This window comes from Monodon monoceros, unplaced genomic scaffold (genome assembly GCF_005190385.1).
Source record: "Monodon monoceros isolate NGI ecotype Baffin Bay Population unplaced genomic scaffold, NGI_Narwhal_1 Super_Scaffold_21, whole genome shotgun sequence".
Lineage (NCBI taxonomy): Eukaryota > Metazoa > Chordata > Mammalia > Artiodactyla > Monodontidae > Monodon > Monodon monoceros.
The window spans coordinates 146,212,819-146,230,723 of record NW_021703778.1 but is presented as its reverse complement, the minus strand read 5'-3'; the positions used below and the strand labels follow the sequence as shown (position 1 = coordinate 146,230,723).

At 48.0% G+C, this 17,905-nt stretch overlaps 1 pseudogene; it reads right to left on the bottom strand.

The window, feature by feature from the left end:
• Window positions 1-16,297: 16,297 nt before the first annotated feature.
• LOC114905117 lies at window positions 16,298-17,506 on the bottom strand (annotated as a pseudogene).
• Window positions 17,507-17,905: the final 399 nt, after the last annotated feature.

Sequence of the window (17,905 nt, the reverse complement as noted above, 5' to 3'; positions counted from 1 at the left end):
CAGTCCCTGGGGTGGGGTGGAAGGATGGACTGAGGGCAGGTGCTAGAGACTGGGAGTCCTGCTGCCTCCCTCGCATCCTCCCTCCCTCCCTCCCTCAATCCTATACAGGTTTGGCAGGGTCAAAGAAACCCAAATATGGGACCACTCCGAAAAAGGCAGAACGAGGAAGGGGCAAGTGTCCTGGGCAGGGTGTGTTGTGGCAACGGGCAGAAAGAAGGGGGTTTGAAGAGGGAGACGGGGTGGGAGAGCTCAAAGCTTGTCTCCCCAGCACAGGATGCAATGCCTAGTTCAGAAGAGCTACTCAATAAATATCGCCCAATGAATGAATAAATGAATAAAGGGGTCAGGAGTAGGGGTTCCTGGAGGGAAAGAAGAGTGGTGGTGACTTCTTTTGGAGAACACCGGTGGACACCTGAACATCTTCCTAGAATAAACATGAAGGGTTGCCAACTTCCATGGAAAGATTTCATTACTCTTCTAACCATTCACTCAACTAATATGTATTGAGCCCTTACTAGCTCTGAGCAAGGAGCTAGGGGTTCCCAGTAAATCAGATAGACAAGTCAGGGGGTCTGCTATACCTCAGAGTTCACTGAACAGACAAATGAAGCGGATGGCATTGTTGAAGTGGAGGGAAGGAGGAGGGAGAAGGGAGGGTGTGAGAGGCAATTAAAAGGTGAGCTTCTGTGCCCATTCGATGGGGATCCCTTGACTAACTCCTGTGTCAGAAACTGCAGAAGTGCAGCCAGCTGGGCCAGTTGAAAAGTGGTGAGAGGCTGCAGGGAACTGCTCTAGGCAGGCAGGACCCTCACCTGGAGAAACAAGAAAAGCTTGAATTCCAAAGGTGGGCAGTGGAGCTACTGGTTCCTTGCTTTCAGGGAGGATGGCTCCCTTGGGTCCAAGTGTTAAGTGAAGGTGATTCTATACATACACACACACACACACACACACACACACACACATGTACGTGCACCATGGACCCCGGAGTCCCTGCACTCCACCTCCTCAGCTAATTCTTCTGTGAGCTTTGTGGGACTAAGGACTGTCTATCTACCTTGGCACCTTCCTCTCCACTGTGCCTAGCATAGCATACAGTGGTAGGTTTTTAATAAAGCTGTCTTGACTTGAAGGCACCCTCTGAGGGGAAATAAAGACAGGGTGAGTTGTTTTAGGCAGAGACTGGAAAGCAAGGCTGGGGAGAAATTCCATTCAGAATTTCTGGGCCAGTCAACTGCAACCCCCCAAATAGATTGAAACCCCCTAACTCTCCCAGCCCACTGCCAGGATATCTAGTGCCCTCTGTGGTTGCCGTGAGGCCAAACTGAGAAGTAAGAAGAAACCCTATAGGACATGGAAGCTGAGGCCTTGCCTAAAGGGTTGTTGTGAGGTGGGTCTTCATCTGCTCTGGGCTGGTCCACACAAGATCCAGAACTAGGCAGGTACATCCCTTAGTGTGGCAGGTGTCTGGGAGAGGGGCACTGTTCACTCCAAGGGCCGCCTCCTTATCCCACAATAATGCCATGCCTACTGTGCATCCACGCTCCCCAGCCCCTTTACATAGCATAATATCAGGTCTTCACAAGGACCCTGTTAGTATCTTGGTTCCACATTCGAAAGTTCACATACCTATTCTTACTTGCAAGGTACAGACTCAGGGATATGCAATCTCGGGGCATCTTTCACCTTTATTCTATGGAGTTGGGTTCCATGTGTCACCACTCACACAGACAACCATGTGAATGATGACCCCTAGAGTTGTGCAAAGCAGTGGCTTTGCCTTCCAGATAAGAATTTCTATCACCATTTTATGAATATGGAAACTTAAGTTCCTAGGGAGGTTAGGTGACTTGTCCCAAGCTACCTAGCTTGTAAGCAGCAGAGAGAGGCCAGACTCAACCTCAAATGAGTCTGGTGTCAAAAGCTGTTTTCTTTTGATTCCATCCCTCTCTCGGACTCCTCTCCATGCCAACCTACCCTGGGAAGTTGAATGGGGAAGTTTTGTTAATGGCAGCTGTCATATCCCTGACTTATCATGGGACATCCACCATGAGCCAGATGCCAGCCTATGGGCAAGGAAGTGAGTGATGGAAAGCAAGCATGTGAGTGATGGAAACCCAGCTCTTGCCAGGAGAGGAGGATGAAAAATCTCTTGACCAAACACTGTATGTGAAGCTGCCATTTCCCACTCCCAGCGAGACAGTCTCCACCCTGCCCTAGGAGGCTGGGAATGGGGACAACCCCAGGCCCTCTGAGAGGCACCCTCGCCAGAGGCTACAGATGAAGGGAGGGCCCAGCGTCAGCCTGCAGCCAGTCCCACCCTTGGAAATGGACTCCTGAAGGACTCCTGGTTGGAGGGCTCTCTCTGAGCTGCCTAGCTGAGGTCAGACCAAAACTGAGGACATTTGTGGATTTGGGGTCACGGGGGGCAGGGCTGGGGCTACAGGGAAAGGCTGGCCCCCAGGGCTTGGCCTGGGGGAGTAAATTGTACCCTTTCAGAGGCATTTAGCTTGGTCACCTTGGACCCACATCCTGGGTCTGTCGCCTAATCGCTCTGTGGCTTAGAGCCAATCATTTAACTTCCCTCTTAGCTTCTATTGCTTTATCTACAAAACAGCCTGACACTGGACTTGTGAGCATTCCCTGACCCCCTGAGTTAGCACAGGGGGCAAGGGCATGGGCTCTAGAGACAGATTTTCTAGGTTCAGACTCCAGCTCTATCACTTGCTTGGTGACCTTGGGAAAGTTACCCAGCTTCTCTTTTCCTTCTGTGCCTCAGTCTCCTCATCCATAAAATAGGGATAATGGTAGTACCTACCCCTTAGAACTGTCATGAAGATTAGAAATGTACAGTGCTGAAAATGGTGAATAAGGCTATACTGTGAGTATACAAAATAAGACTACAAAATAAGGTTCCTGGGAGTGTTGGTTATTATCATCATCATGCAGGAGGATACTATACTTGGGACTGACAATATGGCGGGGAGCAAGACAGACCTAGTCCCGGCCTTCATGGAGTTTGGGCCAGCGATTGAAGGAGCTGCTGTTTTTAAAGCATTTAACATGGTGTCTGGCCCTGGGGACTCCAGACATCACGATTCTTACTACTATTATTAATGGGTGTCAGACCCCTTATGGCATTTAATCCACTCAACTTCTCAAGTTCTTTCCCCCTTGTTACAAATAAGATACTAAGGCTCAGGGAGGGAGATTAGGGATGAGGGACGATGCCATCTCCTTCCTTTGCTGTGATGCTCGTCATTTTTAGCACCAGTTGCAGCCAAGTCATTGTCTCTTGCTAGCTTCTTCCCTGAGTCGCCTCCCAGCCGTCAGCAACAATTTTTGGAGGGAGGAGGGTGGAAAATGCAAGGAAGAGAAAGGATCTGTGTTTGAATCAATAATCCCATTATGAATCTGTCACCCACGAATGTGTTTCACTTTTTTTAATGCTCTTGTGTATTTTGGGCTTACCCCTTGAGAGTACACCTTGTCTTGTTGTGCTGGACAGTTGTCCTGGCAGAGTCCCTGAGCTCCAGCTCTCTCATCCTCCTCTCATCAGACACTGGGCCAGAGAGCCCATCTCCCCTGTTCAGTAAGTAGCTGATGCTACGAGAAAAACAGGAGTGATTTTGATTCACATTTAAGTTATACACAATGAACATTTATTAAGTTCTGAACTTTTTCACACTGTCTCAACAAATCTTCCCAACTATCCTGAAAGATGTATATCATTTTTCAAATGAAGAAGCAACCTCAGGGCTTCCCTGGTGGCACAGTGGTTGAGAGTCCGCCTGCCGATGCAGGGGACACAGGTTCGTGCCCCGGTCCGGGAAGATCCCACATGCCGCGGAGCGGCTGGGCCCGTGAGCCATGGCCGCTGAGCCTGCGCGTCCGGAGCCTGTGCTCCTCAACGGGAGAGGCCACAACAGTGAGAGGCTCGGGTACTGCAAAAAAAAAAAAAAAGAAGCAACTTCAGAGAGGCTAGGTGACCTCCCCAGGAACATGCAGCTGCCAAGAGCCAACCAGAGTCCAAATCCACCGCATCCTTGTTTTCTTGAAGATGGAACCAGAGCCTCAAACAGAGGAAGGGAGCTTGGGTATAGGCAGGCAAGTGATGCCCCAGCAATGCTTGAGCTACCATCCTGCCCTGCCGAGAATGGCAGAGGGACAAGGAAGGGACACCAGAAAGGGTCGAGAAGGGCTACTGAGGTCAAGGCTGGTGAATCCCCAGAACCTCAGCCTACGAAGAGCACCTTACCTCAAACATCTGGGCTGGTTTCCTTCTCCTAGTTCTCCAAGGAATAATCTATACCCTTTGGACTTTTCTTGGAGGGGCCCAGGGATTGGGAAGGAAGGAACAGACTCTTCGCACTGCCTTCAAGCCAGTCTTGTAAACCTTGTCACCAGGTAGGTGTTCCAGGTGCCATCTGTAGCTCAGGCTCGTATCCCAGCAGAACGCCACCCACCAGGTTTCAGGTGCCCACAACTCCCTGTCTCCTCCCTCCCTCAGCAGTAACCATTCCTTAGCCACTCAAGGGAAAAGAAAAACATCCCACATGTATCACCCTTGTCTCTTCCCTAGTGTTCACCTATGGGCAGTGTGGAACAATGGAGAACAGCAAGGCTTAGAGGACTTGCTCCACTACCAGCTTGCTGCATGCCTCTGGGCTGTGTCCAGTCTCCTTGCAGTCTCAAGTGATGGGTCTCAGAGCCCCAATTCTGCAATGAAACTGGAGAGGCCAGACACGTGCTTTCCCAGCCTCCCTTGCAGCTAGAACATGGCCATGTGACCTGGGCTCCACCAATCAGAAGCAGCCACCCTGCACTTTGAATCCAGAGCCAGTGACACAGTGACCACATCCCTGAGGCCCTGAGAGGATGTTTGTTTTGTTTTGTCCCACAGGAATGTTGCAAGATAATTTAGTCAAGAACCTTCAGCAAGTATTTACTGAGCACCTACTGTATGCCAGATACTCTTAATGGGAATACTGTGGGGTAAAAGAGAGCAAAGCCTCCTGCTTTCATGGAATTTAGATTCTAGTTTGAGAGACAGTTAACAAAGAGGCAAGTAAGTAAACAAACAGGATAATTTAAGAATCCAAAGTGCTAAGGAAAAACACAGCAGGGTGAGGGGTTTTAGACTGACAGCAGGAGGGGCCTCTTTTTGATGCAGGACAGGAAGGGGTTTCTGGGTAGTCAACATTTGGGCAGGGACCTGAGTCGTGAGAGGCCAGCCATGTGGGGGGCTGGGGCAGGTGGCAGGGTTGGGGAGACAGCAGGTGTCCATGTTCTGGAGAAGGACCAGCTAGGCACTTCTGAAGAACAGCGAGGAGTTAAGGGAGGCTAGAGGGTAGAGCTGACGGTCAGGTGAACCTTTAAGGGGAGCCCAGTCTTCAGGGGTCCAAGCCTGCAGGGCCTCGTGGGACACTGGATGTTATCCCCAGGGTGAAGGGAAGCTGCCGGCAGTTGTGAAACAAAGAGGGAGGTGGACTGTGTGATCCAGGCCAGAGACAGCATTGGTTGATTTAGGAGTTGAAGGTGGCAGTGGGGAGGGAGAGAAGAGGATGGACTGGGGATTACTCCAAGAAAAAAAAAAAAATTGAAAACAGCTAGCGCTATCCCTAACGCAGAGTACAATTTTTAAAGCTCAGAGATCTTGGAGCCCAGAAGTCTCTCTGATGGCTGCTTCTATGTTATCCTTAGAGTCCCAGCAGCCCTCTCATCAGGCCCAGAGCTTTTCCCATGGGATCCTGATCTGGCTCAAGGGTATCTCCCTGTGCTCAGAAGTTCGGCCTCCATCTATTTATCGGAATCAGGAGGGAGGCTCAGATCCAGGCAGGTCCCGGTGGTCAGTAGAGCTGCCTGCAGAAGCCATTAATATTAAGCTACTGTAAATGGCAAGAAAGTCAGGGGGCCTGGAGGAGGATCACAGAAGGGAGGTGATGGGCCTATGTCCTAGAGGGTGGCTTTACCAGAGACCCAGGAGGCAGGTGGGAACAAGGGAACCATGGCAATGCTGCATCCAGTTGGGGAAGGAAAGAGGCACCACCAGGGTCTGATCCCACAAATTTCCTGATTCCTTACTTATTGGCCCTCTGGGGTGGGCAGCTTTGTCCTTACTAGTTGCATAACCTTAGGCAAGTTACTTCACTTCTCTGAGCTTCAGCTTTATCACGCATAAAATGAGTTGTTGTGCCGTTTACATGAAAGAACATCTACAAAGTCCTATGATAGTCATTTATTATTCTGTGGGCTGTCCATCATCTGAACCTGATTCCTATTTGAGAATCAGGTTGAGAATTTCCCAACTTATGAGTCCCAAGACTCTTTGGAAGACCGAGCCCCAATGCTGCAACAAAACTGGAAATGCCAGACACTTGCTTTCCCAGCTTCTCTTGCAGCTAGAACATGGCATGTGACCTGGGCTCCACCAATCAGAAGCAGCCACCCTGGACTTTGAATGGGGAGCCAAGGACACAAAGAAGCGGAAGTTGTTGGGAGAACCTCCTCTGGTAGCAGTGTGGTTGCAGCAAAGCCCAACTTGCAGAGTGACAGATTAGCAGCAGAATTCCTTGCTCAGGGTTAGTGGTGGCAGCAGTGGGAGATCCAGCACTTAGGATCCAGTTAAAGGGACAGTAACTGCAGTGGCTTCTTCACCAGACCAGTACTGTGACAAGCTTTTGGGCATTGATTCTAGTTTCCCAACCTCCTGGAGAATCTTTGAGTTACTCAGTATTGTTCTAGTAAATTCCTTTTTGGGTCAAATTAGACAAAGTTGTTCATAACCCTGAAACCAAATTTTTAAAGTTGTGGGTATAGTACCTAACACTACTCCCCAACACAATTTAACCTGGGAACCTTAATTTCCCTTAAAAATCTAATTTGGGCCATTGAGCTATTAATAATACGGGGTAATAAAGAGAAGGGCTTTGGAGAGAGATGTCTTAATAAAATCTATGTTTATGGGCATGCTGAGACTGATGGTTGCCTACCCAATTTCTATTCTCTCCTCTGCCTTAGTATCAGAACTCTAATTTTATTCAGAGTGGTGATGTCCATAGATAAAAGATTACATTTCCCAGCCTCCTTTTCAGCTAAAAGTGTCCATTTGATAAAGTTGTAACCAATGAAATATGAGCAGAAATCTTAAGACATTTAGCACACACCCTTTTTGCTCTTTCTGCCTTTCTTCCAGCTTCCTGTCTGGAACACAGACATGATGGCTAGTGCTTCAGCAGTTGTTTTGGGCTATGAGGTGACCTTGAGAATGGAAGCCAACATTAGGAAAGTGGAGTGAAGATTAGGAGTCTGGGTGCCTGAAGACCCAGGAGCCACCATATCAGCCCTGGACTGCCCCCAAAGAGCTTTTTTTATACAGAGAGAAAGAAATTTCCTTTTTTTTTCCCTCCGCCAGTGTCTAAACCACTGATGTCCGGTCTCTGTTACTAGAGGCCATAAGTGACACTTCACTGATACCTTGGAGAAGGATTTGAAATCAAATGTTTTGACCTGGGAGAAAATTGAAGGACTTGCCATCACAGCAGAGATCTGGCTTATCCCCAAGTCCTGACAGCTAGAACTCTCTCTTGGATCTGTCTCTCCTCTCCAACCTCACAGACTTTGATGCTCACTTGACTCTCTTCTCTTCTGTGCTATCTAGAGAACTTCTCCAGTGTCCCCTAGAATAGCTTTTGTAGTGGTCTAGGTAGCACCAACTTGACTTTGCTGCAGGGAAGCCCCTAAGTTTTTTGTTTTGGTGCTTTTCCATGATGCCCGATATTCTCTGCGCACAGAGAGCTACAAACATTGTTTCACTTCTGCCTCCAACACTTACTTGTGTGCTGTGGGGTGAGTCTTTTAGCCTCTCTGTGCCTCAGTCCCTTTACCCGTAAAATGGAGATGGTGATGCCATTCCTGGCTTTCTTGGAGGAAAATAAGCATGAAAGTATTTAGAAGGTGAAAGATCATATAGAAGTCTGGAAATCTTTTTTCTGGTTACAAATGATGGCTCAGAATATATCGACCATCTCATTTGAAAGCTTTCGTTATTTTTTTCTGCTTTATACTTGTCCACAATTGCAACTCATCTGCCCACCCTTCTCACACTTCAGTCTTTTAAGATCCGCCCTAGATTTATATCTGTTGACTTGATATTTTATCATATATCATTCATATGTAGCTAGCATTTATTTATTGAGAGTTACAACTACCTCTGGCAATCTCAGTTAACATTTATCGAGTGCTCAGCACTGTACATGGATTATCTTATTCAATACCCACAAAAAACCTATGAGATGGGTGTTTCTGTTATCTTCTCTTTACAGATGAGGAAACTGAGTCATCGTATGGTTACAGTCAGACAGCTAGTGAATTGCATAGTCAGGTTTTGTGGCAATAAGGCTGTGTCAGTTCAAGTACTCAAGAAAGCAGTTAATGAGACAGGGTTAGGAATGCAAGTGGTTTATTGGGGGTGGGAGTGGGGGTAACCCTGTGAAAGGTAAAGGGGAGGGGGAGCAGGATGGGACAAGGAGAGCCTCAAACCACAATGCAGCTCTGACAAAGTCTCAGCCAGTCTAATGCGAAGCTCTGGAGCAAAGGCTGCCCTCTAAAGAAGCCTTGAGTTGGGCAGAAATGGCCAGGCCCTAGGACCCTCACCATGCCCAGTCACTCAAACACTGGGGTGAGTGATTATAACTAGTAATTCTGGATCATATACTTGAATGTTACCAAGAGAGTAGATCTCAAATATTCTCATCACAAAAAAGAAATGATAACTATGTGATGGGATGGAGGTGATAACTAATACTATGGTGGGAATCATTTTGCAGATTATAAATGTATCAAATCAACATGCTATACACCTTAAACTTACACAATGTTATCTGTCAATTATATCTCAGTAAAGCTGGGAAAAAATCAAACAGCACTGCTGTGGATCTGGAAGAGGCTGCAGCTGGAGGCTGTCTGCTAACTGCACTCTTGCACCTGAACAGCTAGTTCTCTCCTGAACTGTGTCTGAGCAGGGCAACTCCATGGCTTCTACAAGTAAGGTGTAACAACAATGTCCACATCTCAGGCGGTTTATCTCTCGCTCTGGGTCCCAGGGTCCAGGCGCAGCTAGGCTTGGGTGTGACCTGTGGGTTGCTTCTGGGTCTGCCTCATACCTCTCATTCTGGGACTGTGGCTATCAAAGGCATGCTCTTCTAGCAGAGGCAGCCAAAGCACACAAACCCATTTAAAGCCTCTGCTTGGGTCATACCTGCTCATATCCCATCGGCTGAAGCTAGTCACATAGCAAAGACCAAAGACAATGAAGTGGGGCAATAAACTCCCCCCACCAGGGAAGGCACGACAAGGGTATAGAGGGAGGGAAGAATTGTGGACAAACCCGTATACTACCTGGCCAGCCATCTGGCACCAAAGCTCACACCTTGACCATTTTATCATAAGTGGCTAGTATAGCACCTGATATGAGCTATTATGGTGCAGTGGCTAAAAGCACAGTTCTGGAGTCAGATGGCTGGGATCAGACCCTGGCAGTTACTTGACCTCTGGGAGCCTCAGTTTCCTGTTTTGTAAAATGGGGATAATTAAAGAATCCACATTATGGAGGTGTGAGGATTAAGTGAGAGAATGTATGTAAAACCCTTGCCACAGTGCCTGGTACATGGTAGACACTCACAAATGTTATATTTCCTTTTAATCCTTACAACAACCTTGTATAATGGTGCTATTTGCTAACCCAGAACTGTGTGTTATTCTGGGAATCCAGCCCCTTCCCCATGTGCTAAGGTAGCTTGCAGCAACGGGCCACCCCAGCTCCTTCACCTGTGACCACCTTCCCTCAACACTTGCCCATCAAACCTCAGGCTTAGGACGCCTCTCTGGGAAAACCCCATCCCATCCAGCATCCCCTCACGTTTCCGGTCAGTCATCCTGGGGAGAAGGTCACCCACTCCCAAGTGGCCAGGGATGTCTTCCAGCCCAGCCCAATTTCCCAGAATTACCATTTGGCATAGTCCAAAGGTGGGGGTCAGGTAGGTGTTGAAGAAGGTAAGAGGAGAGACCCCCTCCTAGCACTCCCTAGAGGGAGGAGGGACTCTGGCGGGTGCAGAGGGGAGGAGGCCAACAGAACACAGAAAGTCAGCCAGGGAAAGCTTTAGCCCCGCAATCCGATTCCACTTAATATCCCATAATAAAATGCTGTCAGCATGAACTTCCCGTTCAAGTGGATATGTTAAGAAGGCTGGGGGAGGTCAGAGGTGTATTCCTGCCCTCCTGTGTGTGTGTACGGGGTGCCTCAGGCATGAGAGCCCCCTCCTCCCCCTCTCCTGCCCGCCGTCCAGACAGGCTCTTGGGAGCAGGTTTGTCATACCGGTCTGTACCCGTCAACTTCGTGATGGTTCAGGGAGGGGCCCTTGAATCCTCTGGAGGGGAGTGTGTCTCCTTTTTTTTTTTCTTTTTTTTCTGTTTTCTGTTTTTGTTATTTGAGTGTGTCTCCTTTGCTAAGCATCCTGCTGTTAAGGCAGAGAGTGCAATTTTAATGTGGGGAATTCAGACCTGGACCCGAAGGTGAGGGTTTCCCGGGTTGTGGGAGGTATGTGTCAGAGCCCCCGAAATCCCACCATGAAGGAGGAGCCACAGATCAACCCTGAGGCAACCTCAGGGGACACAGCGCTGCTTAGTGAGAAGCCTGAAGACCTGGAGTGGCCTCAGGCCTCTCGAGTGACAATTTAGGGGTGACCCCACCTAGTTCTTCAAAATGGCTGCTGGCCGCCCCCCTGCCTTCCAGGCTGGCCCATTGCTGAGCTCTCCTGCCTTCCAGGGGCACAGGTCTGACCTCCCAAGGGTCCCTTAGTGGCCAAGCTGCCTGGGGCTGTCCTGATGTCATCTTGTTGAATCCAGGGGAGCTAGGGCGGCAGGCAGCAATGAGGTCAAGGCCGTGGAGAGAGGCTGCGTAAGGGTGGAGACTAGTGTTATCCGCATTTTCCCGTGAATTTAGCAGGGGCCTGGGGAGTTTAAGAAATTAAACCAAGACCTCACATAGTGAGGGGCGGCCCTGGGACAGGAGCCCAGTTCTGTCTGACCCCAGAGCCCACCCCAGGGATGTGGAAAGATGCCTAAAGGCTCAGTCAGCCTTCAGGAACCCAGCCTGGACTTGGGCTCGGAGCAGGAAGCTGGGGAGTCCGCAGGAAGCTGCGGGACACAAGTTGAGAGGATGGGGTCAGGCAGTGGCTCCTCTCCTGGGGGCCTGTGAGTGGGTGAAGAGCTAGGCGGGCGAGACCAGGGGAGGGGGGAGTGGGCCTGGGGGATGAGGAGTGTAGGCCTGGGCTTCCAGCCCTTTTGTGCGCCCTTTTAATTCGTGTAAATGAGGGTTTTTAATTTGTTATTCTGGGCTTTATTTCTATTACCATCTCATTTGACTCTAAACCCTATTTCGCCCCAGCCTGGACCGAATTCCATTTGATGCATTAGGACTAATTCTCCTCCCAAAGGGTTATATGTTTTCTCCCCCACAAAAGTCGCTTATTTTGGATAAAGAGACGATTAGATTTATCTTTAATATTTTAATGGCAGCTGGGATTAGCGGGCAAACCGCCCCGACTGGGGTTGTTGGCCGCGGATTAGGTTCTGATAAACTCTCAGATGGGGAGCCACCCCCATCCCACTCCACTTTCTGTTTTCCAGAAAGTGCTTTTTATTATTTTTTGTTGAAAAAAAAATTCCCTTGTCTTTTGGAGCATCATAAATTCCATTTGCTGTTTTCTACTAAATCAAGTTGATTAAATTCGTTGTGACTCTTTGCACATAGATCTTTTTAATTTTAACGTCTCCAGCATAAAATCTTTAATGGTGCAATTCGAAATGGCTGCAATATACAGTACAGGCCTTGATAAAACAGATGGAAATGAGGTTCTGCCAGGGAGGGGCGCCATCAGCAGGCACAGACCTCCAGGAGAAGGCAGGGGTGGGGGGTGGGGGTGGGGGGTGGGGGTGGGGTTGGGGGGGTGACTCAGTCAGGCCAGAGAGGCCGGGTCCTAATCCCTGTTCTGCCGCTTCCTAGCTTCAGGGCCTTGGTCTGTGCTTGCTGTGTGGGTAGTAACCTTGGCCGATGCTCAATGGCGTGCTTGCCACGTGTCTGGCGCTGTGCACGCATTGTCAGTAATCCTTACGAGGAGGCTCACAGAGGCCCTTTGCTCAAGGTCACACAGCAAGCTGGTGGCAGAGGTTGAGTCCAGGTTGTCTTTGGCCAGCAGAGCCTCATCCCACCTCTCGGAGCCTCCGTTTCCTCACCGGTGAAATGGGGGTGATCAGTTGGGCCCTGGCTCTCAGATGCTTGGAAAGATGAGATGTGGTCCACTCTGGGAATTTTACAGGGCTGGGCTCTCCTGAGGATGGGGCCAGGGGCGGCAAGGCTGGCCCCTCAGGGGCCCAGAGACCCCTCATCACTGTGAAGAGCTGAGTTTTGAGACTCTGGGAAACTTCCCTAACTCCGGGGCTGGGGAGAGACACACAGAGGCCGGGCTCGCCCTCCCACCAAGAAGCAGCTCTCCAGCCTCCCACCTCAGGCTTTTCTCTCCGGCCCTCCGGCTCTAATCCTGACCTCATCAAGTCCTCGGAAGGGTTGATCCACAGGAGCAAATCCCTCATTCGGAGGGACAAAATCAGCTTAATTTGCAGCAATTTGAAGCAGGTCTTTGCCAGGATTTGAATATCAAATTATCCCACAGCCCAGGCTGGCCTGGGAGGCCTCCTGCTGCAGTATGGACGGATATGCTCTGGGCTCCACCAGGGAGCTTGTCCTGGGCTGGGTATGAGTGGAGTAGGGGCTCGATGGGATGTCAGAGGGTGCTGGGCAAGGTGAGGTCTCAGTCAGCCCCGTTCTCCGAGGGCACTGCAGCTCCCGGGCCTGGAGGATGGGATGGCAGAGGAAACCGCCTGTTCATGAGACTTACCTAAGGTCTTGTCAAATATACAGACTCCCAGGCACCTCCCCACGCATAAGGAATCAAGATGTTCATAACTGGGAATGTTTGAAAATTTCTGGAGCAACTCAGTTTGCCAGTCAGCAAACACTTACTGTGCACGCATACACCTTACGCCTCCTTATGTTCTGAGGAAATCAACCTTTTCTGGAATCTACCCGAACCGTTCCCAGCCTCTGGCACTGCAGACCGTGCTCCCTTTGTCGTCCGCTCCTTGATGGCCCTAAGTCAGCTGCTGCAGAGGACTCTAGCTTTCCCTCCCTGGTCAGCATGCCCGTTTCCTCCAGGGGCTTGGCCCCTTCATACAAGCTCAGGCCTGGCAGACATCCTCTGAAGCTGACCACGTGGGACACATGGCCCAGACCTGAACCATGAGGTCAGACCCCTTTCATGGGTGTGTTGCTCTCCGCAAAGCTGTGAGCCTCTTTGGGAAGGGCTGGGACTCTGGGTCTGACACTGAGCAGATCCTCCATCAATGGTGGGAGAAATGTGCTGGTCCTGCCCAACGTGTGCCCCCTTGGAACTTTCAGTGTGAAAGCAGCAGCCAGGACTGCTGAGATAGCCCCGTGCAGGCCTGTCTGTCCATCCAACCCCATCAACAGAGATGAGAAGTCCAGTCCTGTTTTCAGAGATCCCACCACTGGCAAGAAAACCAAATAGTGTGACATGCACTGCAACACCCACAAGTGCTTACCAATTGCTCACTACGTACCCTGCACAGTTGTAAGTGCTTTTCTCTATTCACCCATGTCGTCCTCATAAAAACCCTATGAGGGGGACTTCCCTGGCAGTCCAGTGGTTAAGACTCTGCGCTTCCAATGCAGGGGGTGCGGGTTCGATCTCTGGTTGGGAAACTAAGATCTCACATGCCGCGTGGCGTGACCAATTAAAAAACAAAACCCTACGAGGTAGGAAATATTAAATACATCCATTGTATAGACGAGGAAACTGAGGCACAGTACAAGAGACCTTGGGAAGAACCCAAGGTCATGCGGTCAGAAGTAGTGGACCTGGGGTTCATATACAGGCAGTCTGACTCCGAGCTCTCTGTCTATCCATCCATTTTTATCTATAACTATTGGTCTATGTATATTACTTCTCCATAAGTGGCTTGCCTTATTTATTTATTTATTGGCCGCGTTGCGTTGCTTGTGGGATCTCAGTTCCCTGACCAGGGATTGAACCCGGGCCACGGTAGTGAAAGCCCGGAATCCTAACCACTAGGCCACTAGGGAAATCCTGTGACTTACCTTATTTTTTTTTTTCCATCTTCAATATTTTTTATTGTGAAAACCATCAGAGTTTCAAATGAATTTAAAAACTTTAAAAATATTATTTAATGAAAAAGTCTCATATTGTTGTGTATAGGGCATATCAACATTTACCATCCATCTGTCATATTTAATGAAAAACACCATTACTGTACACTTGAAAAAAATCTTCAAACCCATTCTCTAGTGAGTGTCTGTCATAATTTAAAGGGTATTTTCTCCACTCAAAAAAAAAAGGAATCTATGTAAGGCTATAATCGTTAGGAACCAAAGCAATACCTAGTTACATGCTTTACATAGTCCCATGGAAAAATAATTAAATTGTTCCTAATCCCTGATGCAAGGCACTTCAAAGCACCTGCACAAAACATCCATGTAAACAGCAGTACAGGATGTGATTTAAATAACATGAATGACTTTTACACAGCTTTACCTAGACTAAAGGAAAAATTAAATCCATCATAGCTACAGCTAAAAAAGCATGTGAACATTCACAGCAATAATTTGTATCTCTTATTACAAGAAAAACAGGCTATATAACCTTTTAGAAAAAAAACAAAACCTCATAAATATTTTCATATCAAGAAACAATATGCTCCCTGGGTAGGTATAAAATCAGAATATTCAGAGGTGATCAGAAGTAAATGCAACTGGCATTTCTAAATACCCAGCTTTGATATCCACCAGGCCTAGTAGTCTGGACTATTTGTAGCACCATAGAAAATGCATTAGAAAATCACAAAGATACATTACTTCAAAGTAACCTGGCCACGAGGTTCACTTAGTCCACAGTAAAAAATAGCAATGATGAAGAGAAAGAATTTTTTAAAATTACTGGCTTATTCGATTTACCTAGCAAGAAAAATCCTGTATTATTTATTTTAGTACATCTCATGTATATAAAGCACCAGTTTAAATAAGATTATCAAACACCTCCAGCATTTTGTTACTCAACCTGAAAGTTCATTTCTCATCATTTCCATGTTACATGCTTAAAGCCAAGGAGGATAAAATTTGAATGGTGATAGATACTGAGAAATTCAGTTCCTTCCCTATCAAATGTATGTCTCTCAAGTAAAACACAGATGAAGTAGCAAAATTTAAAAGGTCTTCTGCACTCTCTGGAACTTACCATCCCAGCAGCATAGTTTCTGTCTACTAGAGGACCAGCACATGGGGGTGAGAGGGCCAAAGCCAGGGCTCATGGCCCTGAAAGGTAAGGCTGGGTTAGCCTTGCTGCTGCAAGGCCATACTCTCCAACTCTACTACCAAGCAACTCTCACAGATGCTCACCACTGGTAAAGCAAGGAGGTCTCAGTGTGAATACAACAAGGAAGCCCATCAAACACCACTAAAAACTACCAAATGAGACTCCACTGAGGGTTAACCTCACAGATGAAAATCAGCACATTTGCCTCTTTACCGGTGGGAATCTTATCATTAGCATGCCCTTCTTACGTATGAAAGGGATAACGGTGCATCTAAGTTTACGCACAGTTAATAATCAAGTGTAAATATGCAGACTCTTGCATTTTTAAATTACAGGTTAAAAGTGACTCCCAAAAGAAAATCAATTTCTTCATAAATGAAAGATAGTTTATAAATAGCTGGAATGATGATTAATTCCAATATAAAAACTCATACGCAAAGAACTCTACTTTCTCCTTCCAAAGTACTTAGGTCCGTAAGTAGTTCTACTGTCCCGTGATTACATCACCAGAGTAAAATATGAATAAAATACTTCAGTTAACAGACCGAGGGCCGCTTCTTGACAACTGCATTAAAACTGTAGCATTTAAGCAGGGCTGAGAAACACCATTCTTTTTTTTTTTTTTTTTGCGGTACGCGGGCTTCTCACTGTTGCGGCCTCTCCCATTGAGGAGCACAGGCTCTGGACGCACAGGCTCAGCGGCCATGGCTCACGGGCCCAGCCGCTCCGCCGCATGTGGGATCTTCCCGGACCGGGGCACGAACCCGTGTCCCCTGCATCGGCAGGCGGACTCTCAACCACTGCACCACCAGGGAAGCCCAGAAACACCATTCTTAAGCATGGTTTCCTTCTTCCTGTTCTTGCATCGCACAGTGATTATTAAAGGAAGGAATCTGGTCTGTAAATGACTGGGTCATCTACTGCCCTTCTGGAATGTCACTGAAAGTTGATTCTCCACTGTCAGCTGTCAGCCCATTTGAAGAGAAGCTGCAAGGTTCACTACTGCACGGATTTTCACTATAAGCACCACCGCACGCTGCTTCATAACCCAGATCATATTTTTCTTCCTTCACAGCCATCTTCTTTGCATCCTCTTGGGCTAGCCGCAGGTCAAATGTATATTGCACCCCTTGAATGTCTGTGTTTCGCTCACTGACTTTCAACTGATCTCTTAAGTCCTTCAGCTTAACGTAGTAATGAACTTTGTCCTGGGCTCGAGGAAACTGAGCACATCTTGCACTGGATGATGGCATAACATAGCAGAGAGTTTCTGTGTCTGGGATCTTATGCAGTTGAAGTCCTAATTCTAAGTTCTTAACTTTTACTCCAAAAACTTCCTTACTAAAAATTTCATAAATACAGTTTCCATTAACACTGCTATTCGTGGCTGATATTTCTGTAATTTCTGCACTAGAATACATCCTCCTTCACAAAATTCTTTACCGGAAAGATCCTTGCTGCCTGGTGTTATCCTTGACACCATATTGGTAAATCCAATACCCTATTTCCCTGGTAAAGTGTGATCATCCATGTGATTCAGTTGGACCTCACTCAGCCCTGACATAAACAGCCACTTCCAAAAACGGTTTCCAGGTCCAGGGTAATGATGCCCTTTGTAAGCAGCCATTAGTCCTGGGTTTATGCCAATAATCACAATGTCCAGATTGAAGGTCAAAATGTCCGGTAGAGTCTTGGTCAAAAGTTCAGCTTCTGAAACACTATTGAACTGGTCTACTTTTCACTTTAAATGTGTCTGTAATTTTTTCTTTTGATTTTGTGGACTTGCCAGATTTTTTGGCCTCAGCAGGTTTTTTGGGTTCCACTGGAGTTTTTGGTTCTGTTGTTTTGGGTTTTCCTTTCCTTCCTTTTGGAGTCTCTTGTGTGGGTTCCTGAGCAGGAGCTGGGGCTGGAACTTCTGCTGGCATTTCTTGTTCATTCATAAGTGCCATACTAGGAACTTCAGTGATCTTTTGTTGGGATGGAAACGTATAAAAAGCTTGCGCTTGCTGGAGGGAATAGCTGCCTGCGTCCTCCGCTTCCATTCCCTGCTGCCGATAGCGCGCGCAGGTACTCCTGCCGGGCAAGCGAGCCACTGGCCACTCTAGTACCGCGGCCCACGCACGTACTGCGGTAGGGTAATAACCAGACACTTAGACTCGATTGCTGGCAGAACTGGGACAGCGGCTGGCGCTCAAGCTCCTCCTCCAAGTTTCTAGTCACCCCCCTCCTCCTCCCGGAGCTTCTGTCTGTCCTGAGCCCGACTTACCTTACTTTTAAAGGCATAATCACAGTGTACGTTGGGAGAACAGAACCCACACTCGGACAATCACAGAAGGCTTTCTGGAGGAGGTATCTTTATTTATTCAATGATGTTGTTGAGCAAAAATTGTGTACCTGGCACTGGTGGCGTAAAGATAAAAAGCTGGCCCCTGGCCTTGAGG